This window comes from Ctenopharyngodon idella, chromosome 22 (assembly GCF_019924925.1).
Source record: "Ctenopharyngodon idella isolate HZGC_01 chromosome 22, HZGC01, whole genome shotgun sequence".
Classification (NCBI taxonomy): domain Eukaryota; kingdom Metazoa; phylum Chordata; class Actinopteri; order Cypriniformes; family Xenocyprididae; genus Ctenopharyngodon; species Ctenopharyngodon idella.
Window position 1 is genome coordinate 127501 of NC_067241.1, and position 21695 is coordinate 149195.

At 42.6% G+C, this 21695-nt stretch overlaps 1 protein-coding gene and 1 long non-coding RNA gene across 2 annotated transcripts in view; one reads left to right on the plus strand and one right to left on the minus strand.

The window, feature by feature from the left end:
• Positions 1-21695, minus strand: part of LOC127505426 (uncharacterized) — a 679977-nt gene that overhangs the window by 20610 nt on the left and 637672 nt on the right. The gene's annotated exons all lie outside the window — the stretch shown is intronic.
• On the plus strand, positions 12442-14484 carry LOC127505437 (uncharacterized). Its single transcript, XR_007927705.1, has 3 exons — positions 12442-13081; positions 13325-13420; positions 13574-14484. It is a non-coding gene; the product is annotated as an uncharacterized LOC127505437 (long non-coding RNA).

Genomic DNA, 21695 nt, shown 5'->3' on the forward strand with positions numbered 1-21695 from the left:
GTAGCATAATATTGCCCAAAAGAAACAGTTTTGACTTGCACTCTGAATATTCCTTTAATATGGCATTTTGTGAGAGGCTGTTATAGACAGAAGGGAGCGGAGACACAGGTAAGGATTAACAGGTTTATTTCAGGTAAAGCAGAGCGTGAGAAGAGTGCAGGTGAGTGATGGCAGATGAATGGGTCGATGAGCCGATGAACGGGAACTGATACTTGTCTGTGTTCTCTAGGGAGCGTGGATGCCGGGAGACGTGGAGCAGACGAACACACAGGAGAAGCACAGGAGACGAGGAGACACTGGGAATCACTGTAGACGCTGGAGACAGGTAAGTAGTCGAGTAGGGAGTCCTGGAGGTAAGTGAACACTGGTATGTGTTAACGAGACCGGACAGTGACTGAGTGAACTGGCGTGACTTATATGTGGCTGTGGTGATGATTGTGAATGAGCGTCAGGTGTGGCTTGTCAGTACTCAGGAGAGGGAGTGCGATGTGATTGGGTGAGTGTAGAGCCTGGCGTGTCTGTGACAGAGGCCTTGTCACATTTTCTTCTATAAGTAATTTTTATTCAAAATTAATGATTAATATAAAATATAAAAGAATTCATGCATTTACAAACCTCATTTGGATAAATATGATGGTTTACACAGGAAAGCCTGTCAGTTATGGGCTGTAATGAAAAAGAAAAGACACATAACATATATACCTATCAAAATAGACTAATACAGATAGACTAATACAGTCTCTTGATCTGGGATAGTGGCAGCTATTGGGGAAACTCACCATCTTCATGGCATCAAGGCCTTTGTCCTGAAGAATCTCAGCACCAAACGCTGGGGATCACATCTCATCTGGTAGAGCACAGCCATAATTGTAAGAACTCTAATGACATCTTTACCCCCTGATATTGTATTGGTGATTCAATTCAAACATTTTAGAGGCTGAGTATGAGCAGTGTGTAAGCTGACCAGATTTATGTGAAAAATAACTTAAATGCCTAAAGTTGTTGACCCCCTGAACCAGTCAGCATTTAAAGTATTTAAGTATTTGGTAACACTTTACAATAAGGTATATTAGTTAACCTTAGATACTAATACATTATTAAAATTTTGTTAACATTAGTTAATGCACTGTGAACTAACATGAACAAACAATAAACTGTATTTTCATTAACTAACATTAACGAAGATTAGTAAATACAGCAACAAATGTATTGCTCATAGTTTGTTCATGTTAGTTAATAATTAACTAATGTTTAACTAATGAAACTTCTTGTAAAGTGTTACCAAATATTTAGTAAAACGTATTTAAGAATGTATCAGTAAAAAATACATACAAATAAATAACTCAAAAAAGACCTAGAGAAAATATATTAATGACCATAACATCCTGTTATCATACTAGTTTATCATAAATACAAACAATATAACATTTGTCACCTAATCTCATTTCGCTGATTATTTCACCCTAAAGGCTTTTCACAGACACTCTCACTGAAACAACCAGGGGTTAAAGGGTTAGTTCACCCAAAAATGAAAATTCTGTCATTAATTACTCACCCTCATGCCGTTCCGCACCCGTAAGACCTTCGTTCATCTTCGGAACACAAATTAAGATATTTTTGTTGAAATCCGATAGCCAGCAATGACATTTCCTCTCTCAAGATCCATGAATGTACTAAAAACATATTTAAATCAGTTCATGTGAGTACAGTGGTTCAATATTAATATTATAAAGCGACAAGAATACTTTTGGTGCGCCAAAAAAAACAATAAAATAACGTGATAGCCGATTTCAAAACACTGCTTCAGGAAGCATCGGAGCGTTATGAATCAGCGTATCGAATCATGATTCAGATCGCGTGTCAAACTGCCAACGGCTGAAATCACGCTCCGAACAGCAGATTCGATACACTGTGCTCATTGTGCTCCGATGCTTCATGAAGCAGTGTTTTGAAATCGGCCATCACTAAATAAGTCATTATTTTGTTTTTTTTTTGGCGCACCAAAAATATTCTTGTCGCTTTATAATATTAATATTGAACCACTGTACTCACATGAACTGATTTAAATATGTTGTTAGTACCTTCATAGATCTTGAGAGAGGAAATGTCATTGCTGGCTATGAAGGCCTCACGGAGCCATCGGATTTCAACTAAAATATCTTAATTTGTGTTCCGAAGATTAACGAAGGCCTTACAGGTGTGGAACGGCATGAGGGTAAGTAAAAAAATTACAGAATTTTCATTTTTGGGTGAACTAACCCTTTAATAGACACTAAGGTAGTTACTGTTAGCAATTAAGGGTGGATATCAGGTAGGATTTAGGGATGTTGTAGAATAAGTTCATGCAGAATAAGGCATTAATATCCGCTTTATAAGTAATAATAAACTGCCAATATGCAAGCTAATAAGCAACTAGTTTAAAGTGAGAATTGTTCCCCATACCGTTACCCTTTGTGGAAAAAATGCGTATGAAGTTATTTAATGAGCTTTCTCAGTTCACCTGAGTTTCCTAAAGTAAAAGTTACTCCTGTCAGCAGCTCTTCCCCCTCCGGTGTTGTAGATTTGTTCACTCCTGAAATCACAGAACATTTTTTCTTCAATGTGATTTGTATTAAATTATTAAACATTAAATGTAATCGAGGTAATTTGTTTACCATGAAAGATCATTTCATTTCGTTTCATTTGATTTTCGCGCTTCCTGTAAGGGATGTCAGTGCAGTTTAAATAAATTAGCTCACTTCCAATTACCCATTGACAAATTACCAACAAAACCTTAACAAAACTATCAAAGCCTCTCTTCTGAACATAAAGATGTGATTAAAAACGCAAACTTTCATAAGAGCTCAGTATATTAGCCAAACAGTTCTGAAAACGGTTATGCTAACAGACTTTTTCGAAGAAAATAAACTATTTCAGTAAACATTCGACAGAAGCGTGTCAATTACAGGTAATAAACGTATCCAGAACAGTTTTATATTATTTATGTGATTTTGGGGACTAAACTCACCCGAAAGCAGAGAAAACAACAGCGAGAGACGGAGATTTTGCAGCTGGTCCGTTACTGCTGTGCCGCCCGTTACCATGGTAACTCCTCCAGTGTTTGAATGTTCAAAACGCGCGCGCCCATTAAAACATTTACATAAATAAACATCTACCATTACCGGTTTATGACCTGATCCGTTTATTTTGCGGAGGACGAGATATGTTCAGATAATTTGGCTACTTACAAAAACTTTTCTGAGCTAAAGAAGCTGGGCTGACCTAGCATTCCACTGCTCATCTGGCCCTTCGCCTCCGAGAAATTGTGATCACAAATTGCCTGTAGTAAACCGAGTGCCTTAGTAACTTTTAAGTGTCACAGAATTAACAAAAGATTTTTCTAATTCACTTAAAGTGAAAATTTACCTGAAAACCACAGATGTCGCCGGAGTCGCCATTTCTCTCGTCGGTTGCAGAGATGAATGGTCACGCGCAAACAGATAAGCGCGGCATCGGCCTGCAGTCGTGATCCGACCCAAAGCCGACGAGCTGGAAATAGAGCACTGACTGAAGACACGCGCCTATGCCTGACCGATCCTTATTAGATGTTATAGATGTGAGCCCGACGTTCCGCTCTGGGGCCGACGTCGGCCACATGTATGTGTGCTACCTGGGAGTTTGCTGTTATTCTTCTAAAATGAATCCGTGAGTACAGTTTTTACAAACCCGTGGGAACGGATTGCGAAAGCGTGCGCACGGATTATGAATTTGTGGGAACGGATTTAAAAACCGAGGGTACGGTTTGCAAAATCTGAGCGCACGGATTGGAAATTCGTGGGTACGGTTTATTAATCCGTGGGCACGATTTGTAAAACCGAGGGAATAGTTTAAGAATTCGTGAGCACGGTTTATAAACTGAGGGAACGGACTGCAAAACCGTCGGCACGGATTGTTTTTTTTTTTTTTTTCTCCCATAGGTGACGTGCCAGGCTCCGTAGTTTCTAGAGAGCAAAGATTTTGTGGAGAAAAAAACACAGTCTGTATAATAAATAGTTAAAAGGATCTCACTAGTCTCTGTGTTGTCATCATTCAGGTTTTCAGCTAATTTCAGCTTTAATGTACTTTTAATGTACTTTTTTTTTTTTTTTTTAACAAATCCCCTGATATTGCCATAGAAACTAGTGCACTGCCGAGTCGCTTTCACCCAAAATGGCGGAAACACAGGGCTGCTGCTGGGAATGTTGCAATGTTCTATTGAGTTTCGCTTCTTGTCAGTGTATATTGTTTGGAATGGACGTGCCTTCTGCAAGCACAAACTTCCGTGAACGAGTGCCGCCGGGCGCATGCGCGTCAAACAGAGTGCAATAGAATAGAAGCGCAATAGTTCTGACTAAAATATACATTTTGCTAAAATATGTTGTTGTTGAATATTTGTTTTTGTTGGCGAACATAAATGTGCCATATGTAGAATTTCGATTGTAGTGTTACAACGTTAGAAGGTGATTTGACCCCGTTATATTGCGAAAATAATTGGTCGCTAATTGTCATGCCGCTTGAGAAAAAAGTATTTTTATTTTGTTTCAGCAGTACAGCGTGATCTGTTTATCTCTGTAACTATAGTAACGTAATACCGGCGCACGTCATGAATCAGGAAGTAGATCGCCGTGTGGTAGTCAGTTGCAGCAGTTTGCGAGCTCTACCAGTCATCTGTTTCTCAGGCGATCGCGTTTACCTCTTCCCTTTTGCTAAAGCAACGTCTGTGAATATTTCTTATCATGTAATATTAGGAGAGTGCCTATTTTCATCTTTTGTAAGATTATTGAGACGGCTAAGTTAGCTTTATGTTTATTACTGCCAATTGCTTACTAGCTCGATTGCGTTTATCATATAGACCACCGCTGTGTAGAAAATCTGTGCTGTTTTCTCTGTCACTTTGTATTTGGATTTAATATTAATATATATCTCATTTGTATTGTATTACAGTTTCACAATATTCCCAGTAAACTTTATGGAAATGAATCATCTGTGTCCTGGAGTTTCTTGGGAGTCTTTAAGCTGAATGGAGCATAGTCCATGACAGTGAAAAGACGGCGACACAGCTAACGAGGGTTTCAAGGATTGCCATCTTACGGAGCAACTCAATACCAAGAGATAAGTGGCTAACGCTATAGTACCCTGTCAGCTACGCAATAGCTTTCTTCTCCTGTTATTGACAATGCAGTGAGTCACTATGTTACAACGAAGCTACAGTAGAAAAGGGAACGAAGATATCCAGTCTGAGACTGTGCGTTCAAGAATCAGTCGTTCTTCTGGTTCATCGTCCAGCTCGAAGATTAGTATGGCTGTCGCCATGGCAAAGGCGAAGGCTGAAGCAGCGCAAGCTAGAGCAGCACACACGCAGAAGGAAATCGAACTTAAGTAGAGCAGGCTCGCATTCAAGTTAATCTTAATGCATTAAATGATGAGAAAGAAAAGGATGCCACCATAGCAGAGGCGAATGCCCTTGTGGCCGGTCTACAAGATATGGGTTTTGAAGTATGCAGTAAGGCTAGCAGCCAGGTTCCTCAATCGGTCAAAGACCAGCGAGTCGCCCCTTATGTGTTGGTACAAGCCAGCCTATGCAGCAGAGGTTTATCAGTCAGAAGAGGAAGTGATTATGCTTCGCCAACACTGCATCCTCCGCATTCTCAACCTAATAATGCTATCTTCTCAACGCCTCACCCACTCAGTGCGAGTCAAAATCAAGCTGCTGCTTCCGCCGACATTATGCCACATCAAGTTCATCAAGTTCCTCAGACCAGTGGAGAGCCGCTACAACAAAGCTACAATCAAGCACTTAACTCTTTCCCAGTTCCTCAGCATGGTAGGAGTCGTTCGCAACAGAACGTCAGAGCAGATCCCTCACCTCCTGAGCGCACGCGTGGTCACAAGACACCTTATGGAGCTAGCTATGACCATTCTACGTCCACTGGAGATCTCATTAAATACCTAGCTCGTAGCAGCCTGGTGACTTCAGGTCTAACGCATATGATGACCAGCCAACGAACTATTGGGCCTGGAAAACATCATTTCTGAACGCTATCGCCGATCTAGACCTGTCTGCTGCAGGAGAACTCGACCTCCTCACCAAGTATCTAGGAAAAGAGTCGACAGAACAAGTAAGAAGAATTAAAACAGTCAACATTAAGGATCCGGCAATTGGACTGCACATGGCATGGGAACGCCTCGATGAAATATGAGGCTCACCAGAGGCCGTCGAACAGGCTTTGTTCAACAAGCTAGAAAACTTTCCGAAGGTTACAACGAAGGATCCACAAAGACTCAGGGATCTAGCCGATCTGTTGTCGGAGCTACAAGCGGCCAAAGAAGACGGCTACCTTGCAGGCTTGTCGTATTTGGATACCTCCAGAGGTATTAAGCCTATTATCGAGAAACTTCCATACAACATGCAAGAAAAGTGGCTTTACCTTGGCACAAGATACACACAGGAACATTTTGTTAGCTTTCCACCTTTCTCCGTGTTGGTACACTTCATCACCATGGAGGCAAGGGCTTGCACTGACCCAAGTTTTAACTTCTTCACGCAAGCTCCAGCAGAGAGAAAGAGTAAGTGGGAGAAACATACTAAGACATCTGTATACGTTCACAAGACGCAGGTCTCAGGAACCGCTAAGGCCGAGTGTAGAGAAAGTACGGAACATACTGATCCTAACAAACACTGCCCTCTGCATAGAAAGCCCCACCCTCTGAGGAAATGCAGAGGCTTCCGTGAAAAGAGCATAAATGATCGCAAACAGCTTTTGAAAGAGCATTAAATCTGCTTTCGCTGTTGCTCCTCCACAGACCATCTTGCAAAGAATTGCACGGCTGAGATAAAACGTACAGAGTGTGGGAGTTCGGCTCATGTGACAGCACTTCACCCCTACCCACCTACCTGGAAATCTAAGTCGTCCCCTTTCACTTCAGAGGATGGCGGGGAGGAGGACAAAGCAGAAATCCGGGAGGTCAAGTCGACGTGCACTCAAGTATATGGTGAAGGATTGAGTGCCAGAACATGTGCTAAGATCTGCCTTGTCAGTGTGTTCCCCAACGGCTGCAGGAAGGAGTCCAAGAGAATGTACGCCATACTAGACGAACAGAGCAATCGCTCCCTGGCGTGGTCGGAGTTCTTTGAGGTTTTTAAGATCTCTGCACCTTTACCCTTTCGGTCGCCAAGACAGTGGCTGCCTAACAACAGGAAAGGAAGTTTTTGACCGTCTTGTCTCGCTCCAGCGCTCATTGGGAAAACGACCACAGATGAAAGCCGATTTCCTAGAGTTTATGAAGAAGATGTTCAAGAAGGCACACGCTGAAGTCGCCCCCCCAGTACAGCCTGGACAAGAGTGTTCGTACCTACTCCTGTTTGGTGTGTATCATCCAAGGAAACCAGATAGGATTCGTGTGGTCTTCGATAGCAGTGCATCATATGAAGGAGTGTCGCTCAACGATATCTTGCTCACTGGTCCCGACCTTAATAATAGCCTGTTAGGTGTTCTTATGAGGTTTAGGAACGAAACAGTTGGCGATCACTGCCGACATCAAGCACATGTTCCACTGCTTTCTCATCAAGGAGGACCACCGTGATTTTCTCAGTTTCCTGTGGTACAGGAACAACGACCCTACCTCCGACATCGTGGACTACAGAATGCGGGTTCACCTTTTTGGGAATAGTCCCCCGCCTGTCGTTGCAGTGTACGGTCTGCGATGGGCAGCTAAGGAAGCAGAAGCCGACTATAGTAGTGATGCAAGAAGATTCATTGACTACGAGTTCTATGTTGATGACACTTTGAAGTCTTTCAGCGCAGAGGAAGAGGCCATCAGCGTCCTCGGGCGAGCACAGAAGATGCTTGCAGCTTCTAACCTCAGGCTACACAAAATTGCTTCAAATTGACCGGCAGTCATCGAAGCGTTTCCATTTGAAGATCGCACCAAGGATGTCAACAGCCTAGATCTCTTCATTGATGATCTGCCAATACAACGTAGCCTTGGATTGTTCTGGAACATGCGCACAGACACCTTCATGTTTCAAATCGAAGATGACCAGAAGCCATTCACTCGCTTTCGACCGTGAACAGCCTCTACGATCCTCTAGGATTCCTCGCACCCATCACGGTTCATGGAAGACTGATTCTCAGAGAACTGACTAAGCAAGCAGAGGATTGGGACACACCTCTTCCCATCATCCCATCCCATCCCATCATCGTTCCTGGCCAGCATCATCTAGCTACCCTGCTTGTGTTTCACTATCACGAAGCAGTGAAACACCAAGGAAGACTTCTGACCCAAGGTGCCATTCGAGTGGCAGGATTCTGGCTGGTGGGAGCTAAACGCTGCATCAGCAGTTTGCTTCACAGATGCGTCACTTGTAGAAGACTGAGGGGAAAAATGGAACATAAGCAGATGGCAGCTCTGCCAGCAGAACGGCTACAAGTGGCACCTCCTTTCACCTATGTAGGTGTCGACGTTTTTGGACCCTGGGAAATTGTCTCGCGCCGTACAAGAGGAGAAGTCTCCAACTCTAAACAATGAGCTGTGATGTTCTCTTGTATGTGTTCGAGGGCAGTCCACATCGAGGTGATTGAAGCCATGAGTACCAGCAGTTTTATCAACGCCTTGAGGAGGTTCTTTGCAATCAGGGGCCCCTCGAAACAGATCCGTTCCGACTGCTGAACTAACTTCATCAGCGCTTCTCGTGAACTGGAGATGGACCAGTCGAATTCAGGTTTCAAAAAAGTGGAAGAGTACTTGGACACTCAGAGCTGCACCTGGGTATTCAACCCGCCCCACACGTCTCATATGGGCGGCGCGTGCGAACGAATGATTGGCATTGCCTGCCGTATTTTGGATTGCATGTTGCTTGAGCATAAAAGGTCTCATCTTTCACATGAAGTCCTGACCACCTTCATGGCCGAAGTAACTGCAATCATGAATGCTAGACCGCTTATCCCAGTGTCATCGGATCCGGAATCGCTTCTCATCCTCACTCCAGCAATGCTTCTGACCCTCAAGACAGGTTCTGCACCTCCTCCTCCATCAGGAAGCTTTGAGGAAGCGCATCTCATCAGAGAAGAGTGGAAGCGAGTTCAGGGCCTAGCAGACATGTTTGGGAACAGGTGGAAACATGAATACCTCAAAACATTAGAGCTTCAGCACAAGTGGCAAGGAAAGAGGCCGAATCTCCAAGAAGGAGACATGGTTCTCTTGAAAGACAATCAAGCTAAGAAAAATCAATGGCCTAAATGCATCATCATTACAAAAACCTTTCCAGGAGAAGATGGATTGGTTCGGAAAGTTCAAGTGGAAATTATCAAGGATGGAACCAGAAAGAACTTTTCTCGGCCTGTTACAGAAGTGTTTTTGCTTTTTTCTCCAAAGACTGATTCCGTTAATTAATGTGGGCTCTTTAAAGACCCCAAGCGGGGAGTGTCATGCCGCTTGAGGAAAAAAGTATTTTTATTTTGTTTCAGCAGTACAGCGTGATCTGAATCAGGAAGTAGATCGCTGTGCGGTAGTCAGTTGCAGCAGTTTGCGAGCTCTACCAGTCATCCGTTTCTCAGGCGATCGCTTTTTCCTCTTCCCTTTTGCTAAAGCAACGTCTGTGAGTATTTCTTATCATGTAATATTAGGATAGTGCCTATTTTCATCTTTTGTAAGATTATTGAGACGGCTAAGTTAGCTTTATGTTTATTACTGCCGATTGCTTACTAGCTCGATTGCGTTTATCATATAGACCACCGCTGTGTAGATAATCCGTGCTGTTTTCTCTGTCACTTTGTATTTGGATTTAATATTAATATATATTTCATTTGTATTGTATTACAGTTTCACAATATTCCCAGTAAACTTTATGGAAATGAATCATCTGTGTCCTGGAGTTTCATGGGAGTGTTTAAGCTGAATGGAGCATAGTCCATGACACTAATTCTTTTGAAGTTATCAGTGCGCATGTAACCTCAATTGCGCATTCATTTCAGCATAAAACTTTGTTTAAATATTATGTGGAAATATTTAATTCTGCTTTATTTGATAGTTGATTTAAAGTGAATAAACCTGAGGAAATATAGACCTGCTGGACTTAAATATGTCCAAATCTGTATGCTATTGTATTATTACTTTTATATTGTTCAGTCATTACTGTTTCTGCCTCATGATTGTATACATATTCATTATTGTTATTATTGTTCATTTATAGAACCACACCCATACTGATGTATGAATCAAAGACAACAGTAAAGGATCTTTTTTTTGTGGACATGGTGATTTATTGTTCTGCCCGGACAATCTGTAGGGGTTGTCACCTAGTTTAAGAACCGCACCTTAACAACTTTCATACAAAATTTGGTCCTTCGAGCTGGATCAGGCAGCTACTACAGCATCACCATGTCCAGGACGGAAAGACAGGCCACCCCAGATTTACCAGTGGTTCGACCACGTCGACAAGTCATCCCACCAAAATAGTTAGATGACTTCTATGTTGATTATACTGTGCCACATCAGCCACTTCATTCTGATGATGAACAGTTCACAAATGGTGCCACTAGACCTGAACCAGCTAAAAGGCCTGCATTTAAAGACTCCCCACATACTGGAAGCGGACCAGAACCAACGAAAGATACAAGCACTGGATCAAGTGAAAGAAGCTCATTTGTGGACACATATCAAGGTTTGCCGCAGACACTGCCACAGCCAAAGCCCTGTACTCGGACTTCTCCAAGGACAATAATTGATACAGATCAGAGAGCTCTTTCCTCACGCCATTATACGGCAGCGACTGAGGGCAGGCCAGTTCTGCCTAGAGATCAAGACAATCTTCCTCAGCCCATGAGGGCACTGCCTGTAAAGTCATGAGGATACCCTCTGCATTCTCACTCAGTCAGTCACAAAGAGATTGAATATCTCACTGACAACCTAGGAGAACTGAGACTACCAAGCTCTGCAAATCGGCCAACGTCAAGTCATCCCTTCTCTCCTTATGAACCAACTCAAGCCCATGCTAAGCTAGCTCATCAAGAAGATGTTACACATCCTCAACTTGGCATTAGACATATACACAGACCCCGTGGTTACTACAACATGGACCACCGAGGTCATAACTATCTGTCCACTGATCAAAGAGATCGCAGCCAATCTTCCGCAGCTGTTCAGTTTATGCCTCAAGACTACAGCCAAGAGACAGCAGCTACTTATGGGACTTAAACAGATCATAGTCTTCCCTTCTACTGAACCACATGGTCATCAGCAACCTTATCATGCTTATTCAGCCATAAGTCCAGTCTATCAAGATGAGAGACTTACTCCAAGGGATACATTAGCTCATCATGCACACTATGAGAGACACTCAGACTACTATGATCGTCCAGCTCCTATTCCTGCAGACAAACCAAGACTCTTGAACCTCTTTTGATCATTTGAAACAACACTGTAAAAAATCCAACTTGCAAAAAGTTTTAACAACTATTATCTATTAGTTAACTGGACAATAAAACTGAAAAAAGTTGACAATGAGTGGAAATAAGTTGGTTCAAAAATTGTCTAACCAACTTGATTTTAACTGTTGACTGGATATGCACATGTAAGTTTACAAACACACATGTTGGTTTGGTGGTTGGAACATGCGCGCTGTAACATGCAGTCTAGACGTTGGAGCTCACATGGAATGATAGCGCCATTGATCGTCAGTTAAACGTGCAGCACGAGATCACGATAAACTTCATCTTTTAAAACTTCATTGTTTAAAGTAAGTATCTTTATTAATTTTATTATATTTATTAGACTGTTAAAATGTTTGTAAAACATAAGTGTGATCATTAAGCATTGTTTGCGACATGCAAATATATCCACTGTTAGAGTTTTTAAAGCCAGTAAAATGTACAATTGTGTTTTGACCTGGTTTTGAAACTAATATCATAAGTAAAGTAAAGTTTACATGAACGTTCGAAGAAAATATGTCACATCCTGCACATCTAACTTAATATTTTGCAATCCTGGCTATTTTTATCACAGTTATAGGAAATAATGTGCGATTTGTCATATAGACTTTACTCAAAATATAATCGTGTTATTTATTACATCACAGAAAAAGCCGTTGGTGTCAGGGTTCTGTCACTTCTGTCTAGTTTATTTCTTGGTTTTGTGACAGAGCTCTGACACTCCCGTTCTTGTCCTGTCTTTTGTGTGAGCGTACGGTCTCGAGAGTTCTTGAGCCGTGCGCTCTTTTGTCTGCGTGCCTTGTTTCATGTTGGGAGCGTGGCGTTCAGATCCCGGCACTCATGTCTAGTTTGGTTTCGGTTTCGTGTCGGGATTCGGACACTCGCGCTCCCTGTCCTGTCTTTATTGTGAGCGCACGGTTGAGTGTACTTTCACTTGCCGTGCGTTCTTGTCTCTTGTTTTGTGAAGCGCCTGGTCGGTTCTTATTGACCAGGCGCTCTTGTATTGTCTTGTGTAGCACGCGGTTTGTTTCCACCTGCCGCGTGATTTCATATTGTGTTTTTGTCTTGTGCTGTGTAGCACGCAGTCTGTTTCACGGGCTGTGTGCTCTCATGTTGTCTTGTTTTGTGTGAACACGTGGCTTATGGGTTCTCTCATTAGCTGCGTGTTCATGTCTCCTTTAGTGCTTGTGTTTTTGTTATGTTTGGTGTGAGCACATGGCTTGTCATGTGTTTCTTTGTGCCATGTGCTCTCATGTCTATTGTCTTGACCCCGCCCACCTTGTTACCTCATTATTGGTTCATTTGCCCCACCTGTCCTCCCTCCTTACCTGCCTTGTTTGCTCTCCTATTTATTCTCCTTGTGTTTGCAGTCCTGTGCTGGTTCGTTGTCGTATCTTTCCCTTTTGTGTGGTTCCCTCAAGTCTATGTCAAGTCTGTTTTCCCCCCACGGGGTAGTTTTTGTTGTGTTGTTTTTTTTGTTTTTTTTATTATTGATAAAAGCCTATTTTCCAGCAATTGAGTCCTCGCTCTCATCCATCAACCCAATACCTGACAGTTGGAGCTCACGTAGAATGATAGCGCCATGCAGCACAAGATCACGACAAACTTAATCTATTCAAACTTCATCGTTTAAAGTAAGTATCTTTGTTCATCTTATTATATTCATTAGATTGTTAAAATGTTTGTAAAACATCAGTGTGATCATTAAGCATGGTTTGCGACATGCGATACAAATCTAACTTCACGTTTTGCAATCCTGGCTATGTTTACCAGTTATTGTAAATAATGTGTATAGTAATGTGTAATAATTTGGCACACAACGTGACACTACATGACATATCTTTATCAATTATTTTTATTTGGTACCTATTTTTCAGACCACAAATATTGTGAATCACAGAAAGCAAGCAGTTCTGGAAGTTCTCCCTTTGTTTCTCCATGAAGATCCTTCTGCACTGTTCAGAAAATGTCTGGTGAGTATGTTTCATAATTCAAAACTTTTATTAAAGGATTAGTTCACTTTGAAATGAAAATTAGCCCAAGAGTAGTAAATATACTGGGACATATGACAAAAAATGATTAATTACTTTGACCTTTGACATATGACCTTGGCCCCTCCCCCACAGGACCACCCAAATATTACCCCATCCCCCCCATAGTTGACTGCTGTATGAACTCCATGACCTTGGGGTTATGGAATTTAAATGGTGGTTGACCTTTGACATGGGTTATGAATATGTCCATTGATTCTCTGCATTTTGAAATATCTGTGGTATTGACCTGTGGGTCATTTATAGGGTGGAACAAATGGATGATTTTTGAACTTTGACACCATATTTGAAGTCCTGATGGTGATTTATGAACTTTCGGGGTCACGCATGAGCAGATGTGTGACGGCATCCGCATTCCGGCACATGCTCTAATCTTCCTGTGTAAGCAACAAAAATAAGATATTAATGAAGAAACAGCCGGATCAAAATGACAAAATAAACATGGTATATTTTATAAAATAGAATACACAAACGCGCACACACACACACACACACACACACACACACACACACACACACACACACACACACACACACACACACACACACACACACACACACACTTCAAAAAGTGAAAAACATTCACATCTCCAAAAGATTGTAACATGCTGAATAATAAAAAACGGTTACTAAATTTAATGAGACTGATTATTATAGTTAAAAAAATATAAAAACATGGAAAAAGTTTTCCTCCAGCAATGATATTTGAATGGGTTAACAATTGCTTTTAGTTTGAAATATAAATTAAAAATGTGTTCATATAAGTAAAAGAATATTTATTTTAACAATGTCAATGCAAAAAGGGAATTTGGACATGTTCAGACATGTTCCATGTAAAACATGCATAAGACATGGTTGTTTTTATACTGGATATTCTCTCCCCTAAACACATGTATCGTAGTAAACGTTTTCATTTTTATATTTTCAAAAATATAATTTAGTATAATTTAAAAAGGTGTTTTGCAAATAAGGGAATACGTTTTGGTAGTTAAATAATAAAAAAAAAAAAAAAAAAAATATATATATATATATATATATATATATATATATAACATTTTGCTTTTAGTTTATACTGAAATCTGAAAAATCTCTCACTGACTCTCTCTCTCTCTCTCTCTCTCTCTCTCTCTCTCTCTCTCTCTCTCTCTCTCTCTCTCTCTCTCTCTCTCTCTCTCTGACTCTATCTCTCTCTCACACACACTCTCACACACACACACACACACACACACACACACACACACACACACACTTCAAAAGTGAAAAACATTCTGTTCTTTGAATGAAGATGGTAATAAATAAAAGTATAACAATGTTAATAATAACAAACAGTTACTAAGCCAAAATTATATACAAGTTATCAATGTAAAGCTGCTTTGACACAATCTGCATTGTAAAAAGCGCTATATAAATAAAGGTGACTTGACTAAATTTACTTTTAAATACTAAATTTAGTTTTAGTTAAATGAAAATATAAAATTTCTTACTTGTTGATGTCCTTAACATGAAATGGTTTACAAACTATCTCATTGTCTCTCCAAGTGACTTGCAACAGTGCATGATAGTCACAGAGACAGGGGAGAACGGTGGTCAGCGGGGGTGGATAAAACAATATTTTGTTCAAGCTAACTTTTATTTTCAAAGCATAAATGTAAAAGTTTAAATTACATCTTTTAAAATTAAACATTTGTTCAAATTAAATCTTTAAATAAATCAAATCTTTGACATTTTATTTATCAGTGTATGTGTAAAAATGTATGGGTCTCACATTGTGTAACATTTTCAATAATTCAATATGAAAATCACCAAGCATTTTCAGAGAGAAACAATGATTTCATTCAGACCCTGTGATGCCTCAGGTTAGTTCTATAAAAGGAACTTATCTCTTTTAAATTGAAATGATTCTAAATATAAATAATATAAAATGTTACTAAAAAATTTAAACAATTTAAATATAGGCTAAATTAATATATAAATTAAAAATAAATATATTTTTTAAAAAAAACCTTACATTTTCAGAGAGCCAAAGTAGGTCATTTTGCAATGATAATAAATAAGTAAAAATAAAACAAAAAGCATTAATAAAATAAAATCATTCATAAAACACCCCCAGATCCTCCCAGGAACAAACTCCAGTGTGAATGAGAGATGGGAGGGTGGAGTCAGACAGATGAGCCTCTGTCACAGTGTATGTTAAGACCGCTAACTCCATTCAAGAGTGAATGTTTTTGTACTAAATTTATTTCGAAGCACAATCTTAAAAGTTTTAAAATAGTCTTTTGAAATTAAAATATTGTTTAAATTAAATCTTTAAAATCTTTTCATCTGATGCCAATGGTAGAAATTATATTGCTTAAATTTAACCTAAAGTATACTTTTTATTTAACATCTGTTCAAAAACCTGTACATAGTCATCTTAGATCTTATTTCTCAAAGATTCAAGCAGAAGGGTTAGGGTTAAGTTCTTGAGAAAACCGCATGTTAACTAGAAATATTTCATTTTGAATTGATTCAAAAAAAAAAAAAAAAAAAAAAAAAAAAAATCCAAACATGAAGGTATCTGTGTGTTTGACTACTCAAACACACAGTCCCCGTAAAAACGAGTCCTCAACTTTGCTCTTATTTATGCATCTTTAAGAAAATCACTATGCATTTTCAGAGAGGGATCCTCAACAATCATTAATGATGGCCTCAGGATATAGGTTGATGAGGTGATTTACAGATCAGTCACTTCTCTGTGCTGAGTCTGTCTGTTGCCACTTGAGCATCCTTTGGGGAGAGATGACACTAGCAGGACACATGCCCTTTGACCCCCAACAATTTTGCATGGGTGTTAAACACCCTACAAGTAGTCATTTATTTCAACTGTGTTAATTTCAAAACAGCATTTTTCAATAGAGTGAATCTACACATCTGAGGTCTTTCAGAGACATGATTTCAGGATCAGTGGGTCTCTTGAGAGTATTTAATTGTGCTTAAAAACCAAAGATCAGGCCAAATCCCCTACATGACAATGTCCACATCAGACTCTGTACTTGAAAATACTTTGCTGTTAAATATGTTTAAAAAAACCTCACATGTAAACTTACATTTCCCTTTCGAAAGGGAACTCAACTCTGTGTTAACCGCTATGGGGAACCGTCACTCATGACAGGTGTCCGAAATGCCAAAGAATCACATCACTCCAATCCTATTGGCCGGCGACAGCCTATGACGTAAACATGGCGTGAACCCGGAAGTATAAAGGGGGCGCCCGAGGAAGCAGTCAACATCTTCTCGTGTTTCGGGACTGTCTTGTCTTTGCCATCGATCTCATCTCATGACTGACAAACATTTCAGGAAGTGTGCTGATCCTTGTCCCAGGTTTCTAACACTGGAGGACTCGCACGACCTGTGCGTTTTTTGTTTGGGCGAGGAGCACGCGCGGACAGTGCTCGAGGGCGCTGTCTGCGTTAATTGTGAGCGTCTTCCTATGAGGACGCTCCGTTTCGTCTGGCCCTCTTCTCAAGGGAAGAGGCGTCGGCACCTTTGCCCGGTGGTTCCGGCCCTGCTCGTGCTGAGGCTGAGCGGCGGCTGAAATCATGGGGCTCACAGGTGGAGCTCGCTGAGAAATTTGAGAAGGGCGTAAACCTTTCTCAAACCGAAGCGGCTGACGAGGACGCGCTCCTGGATGACGATGACGTCTTGTCTTTGACGTCTTCGGATCCAGGAGCGAGTGCTCTTCTGGCTGCAAGCCCCAGAGAGCAGGAGATGGTCGTGGAGGGAGAAGCAGGTGAGCCCGCGGCTCCCTCCAGGCCGCGCTGCCCGGCGTATATGGAGTTATTTGAGGTTATGGAGCGCGCCTCGGGCAGGCTGCAGCTGCCTTGGGAGCGCGTTAGGAGGGAGCCTGTTCGTGGCAGGCTTGACGAACGGTTCCTTTCGGACCATAACCCAGTAACTCCAGTGAGCCTTCCATTCCTCCCCGATCTGCATTCTGAGATCGAGAAGGCATGGAAGAACCCATACTTGGCCCAAATTCATCGATATCAGCGGGCTAGTTTCGCTGATGTTGAGGGATTGGGCCAGCATGGGTACGTGTCGATGCCACCTGTTGATGAGATGTTTGCGAACTATCTCGCTACAGGGAGCGCACCGACACTGAGAGCTCCGGTCCTGCCATCCAAAGCGCTGAAAATGACATCCCGTTTGAATGGCAGGGCTTATGCCACTGCGGGTCAGGCTGGTGCGGCATTGCACATGATGGCAGTGTTGCAAGCCTACCAGGCTGACCTGCTTAAGGATCTGGATCAGGGGCAGGGTCTGTCCCCTGAGGCGGTGGCAGAGCTGCGCCGCACCACGGATCTTGCTCTGAGGGCCACCAAGCAGACGGCCACCTCGATCGGCAGGTCGATGGCGGCCATGGTGGCCACAGAGCGACATCTGTGGTTGAACTGTGCGGACATTGGGGAGAAAGAGAAGAACTTTCTCCTCGATGCCCCGGTATCGCCTACTGAGCTTTTCGGTACCTCTGTCGAGGCGGTGGTCGAAAATTCAGGGAGGCGAGGGTGCGCTCTGCAGCATTTAGATCTTGTATCCCGCTCAGATCCAGCTCTGGGCCCAAACAGCCGAAATCCAGTGTCGGCGCTCATGCGCCTCCTCCTCCTCGGAGTAAGTCGCAGAGACGGCGGGATGCTAGGAGGAAGAAGCAGGACCTGAGGGAGGTGATCGATCAGAGGCGCCAGCAGTACCGCTGATCGATCTCCTCTCTCTCGCGGGGCATTTCTTTTGTTTGCCCTCGCTCTCTCTTCTTCCTCCACCTCCCGGGAGCATTTCAGACATCTATGTGCTCAGGCTTTTAACAGTCAGGCTGACTGTTGGGCCCATGATGAATATTTTTCTGAAGGCCCGCCTTCTGGCTTGATAGTGAAAAGTACTTTTAGGCTTAAAGAACTTTGGATTTTATCCTTCTTCATTCTAAGAAAGGAAGGGGAATCTTCGTTCTGCGAGCCGCAGGAGGTAAGATGGGTTTAATTTTTATGTTTTTAGACCTTATTTTTCTGTATAGTTTCCTGAGCATATAGTCCGTAATTGTGAAGGGGTTTATTTTGGGCAAAATAACTGAATCAATAGGCTGGCTAGTTTCTTGCAGGCCTTGTTTTTGGCCGTTAGGTTTAGCTCCCTGTGTTAAGTGCAGCTTTTCAGCTATATTATCGTCTTGTTTGAGTTTGCACTTATTATTTCAGTTATTTGTATGCAGGTCGGCCTGTTTCAGCCACCTGACTCTGTTGGCTTGTAGTGCTTCATTTTTCCCTTCATGTTTGAAGGTTGCAAAGTGAAGCCCAAGCCTGCTAGGCCTTAGCTTGTAGCTAGGCTAGAGCTAGGTTAGGTGTTTGTTTGTTAGTTACATCACCCCCATTTTTGTTACCCCCTTTTTCAGGGTGTATAATTCCTAGTTCTGGCCGCCTCCCGAGGGAAATGTTGGCCATATGCCCTTTTTCCCCTTCATTATATGTAGGTGCTATGGCTAGGGTTAACAGCTAAGGTTATAGGCTGTTGTTAGCCTTCCTGGTTTGTTCCCCCAGGTGGTAGCTATGCAGTGTTGCTAGGCCCCACTTTCAGAACCTGTCATGCTTAATGTTTCCGCATGAGCCCCTTGATATTATTCAAGTTGAGTGTACGATGCTAAATGATTTTAGTTCTCGTTCTCAAGGGTTCATCACAGATCTTAGTTCTGTTGTTAAGGCTGTGAAACATTTATCCTGTTGGATGGCATGGTTTACAAAGCTTGTTTGCTTTGGGTTCTTAGCCGCAGCCCTACATATCTTCGATTATGTGAGCTTACTTAGTGCTGCCACAGGTAATCACCTGTCTCTGGATTGTAGGCTTGGGTTAGCCTCTATGGTGTTTTTTGTACTCCCCAGTTAGGGTTTGTGCTTCACTGAGTGCATCACCTGTTGGATTGCACACTCAGGTTGAGTGTAGACTGCCTTATTCTGCTTAGAATAGATTTGGTCTTTGTTCACTCCCGGTTGATCCTGACCACAGCAACTGTTTTACTGTTAGATTGTTGGCTCTTTTGTTAGTAGCCTCTCTTCCAGGTACAGCTTGTCTTGGGCGCTGTTGGTTCGTGATCATGAGTTTGCTCACATATCTTAGCATTGCCTCAGGCTTATGCGCATGTCGTTTGAGGTAGTAGGCCTTGTGGGCCTCCCTTAGGCCATGGTAGCATATGTTTTTTGTACCATGTACATTTGCCCGTTGGATTGTGCAGGCTTAGCTCAGGTTGTGTAGCTAGTTACCCACAACTAACTTGTTGGGTCTAGAGCTGGTCCCCTTGGAGCTTGGTCCCTATTATGACCACTGGCTGGCGCCACATGGTGTTAAAAGTAGTAGGCCCTTTCAGGTCTCCTTTTTAATTCTCATGTTGGCACGACTGAGTTGGTTATTTTGCACTCATTCCATGGTTGAGTCTTTATTTTTCTGACTTTCACCACCATTGGCCACGCCCACCTCTGTAAGAGTAGGCCCTAGGTCAGGCCTCTCAAGTGCTGTGTGTGCGTACTCTTCCAAATGTTGGTTTTTTTACGAGTACTTGGCCTGCTGGCTGGTTTAGTCATTTAGTTGCCATTGGCTGGTGCCATATGTTTTTAGGTTGTAGGGCCTCCCTTTAGTTTGCATGTTGGCTCAGTTTGCTTTGGTTTCTATTTGACTCATCACCATGGATGGGTCTTGATCGCCACTAGCTGACGCCACGTGTTTCGAGTTGTAGGCCTTTGTAGGCCTCTTATGTATCATGTTGGAGCTCGGCTTTGTACTCCTCTCGCTTAGAGAGTAAAAGGTGCTTTTACTGAGTACTTTTTCTGAGTGGCTTGCCTCTCAGGGTAAGTTCTTGTGTTAAAACCAGCTATTTGTGTGGTTTTATGCATTTACTTCCTTTAGCTCTAGTTGAGCTGAGTAGTTACCATTGTTGTTTACTTGGTTCTATTTTTGCTAGCTGACGCCACGTGTGACGGGTAGGCCCTTGGGGCCTCCTTGACTAACATGCTGGCTTACACCTTTTTTGTGTTTTCTTTAATAATTTTTACTGAAAACAGTAAAAGGGCATTTATGTCGCTGGCTGGCCAGGGCTCCGGCTGACTCATTAACCTCCTTCGTAGTAGGTTTGTCTTGCCTGGAGCTTGATAACACTGCCACGAGCTGATGCCACGTGCCTGCTGAGGTTATAGGCACATGGGGCCTTCTTTAGCGCTTGATGGTGTACGCTGTACTCCTCTTGCTTAAAGAGTAAAAGGTTCTTTACTGAGTACACTGCTCGCTGGATTGTGTTGGGATAGACTGTTTGTGGGCACCCACAGTAGCCTTATTGTATAGTTGGTCGTGCACTACGGCACATTTGTTCTAGGCGAGTGGCTTCTTGCCACCCTAATACCACCATCTGTTTTACGTCTCTGGTGTGATTCTAGTTCTTCTTCAGAACTTCATTTATGTTGTAGGCTCTTTCCGGCCTCCATAATTATGTGCCTACAGTATGGTCTATCTGTTAGGTTGAGCTTCGTACTTCCCTTTGGGTTGACTTTGTAATTGTGCTTAGCTCCCTAAGCTGGTCATTGGTTGTAGACTTCTGTGAAGTCTCCTGCTGAGACCAGCCCCCTAGGCTGGTTTGTGCTCCCCGGTTCCAGGGTTTTTTCTAGCGCACAGCCTCATCAGGTGCGTTTGTCAGACACTGAGTAGATCCCAGGATGAGCGTGTTTTTACTCCACTCAATATGAGGGTTTATAGCACTCAGCTGAGTTCTGCTCTCCGGGATGCCCATCTCTGCGCGTGGGTTTGAGTTGCTCACTGCTCTTTCGCAGTCGCTCTTACTTGCTCTCTTCTCTGAAGAATGTGCTATGGAGATTTTGTGTGACAGACAGGGCTGGCCCAGACTAATTCTGGCCTGCGCCAAGTTGGTACAGCCTCCCTGGTGGCGTCAAGGGTGACTCTGTTCCCCTCTTGTGACTGGCCGGGGTTCCCTTTGGTTTCCTGGCCACATTCCATTTAAGGGACCACTTTCCACGGAATGCTGGTCCCAGATGCCCTAGGCAGCCTTGGAAGGCTTTCTACGGAGAGCCTCTTTATGCTCAGCTTGGGCTGTTGGCCGTAGGGAATGCTGTCACTGACAGCCTTGCGTGACCCGAGGGGGAGTTGCTCCCGGCGTTTCTCTGGAAACTGTTGTGCGTTT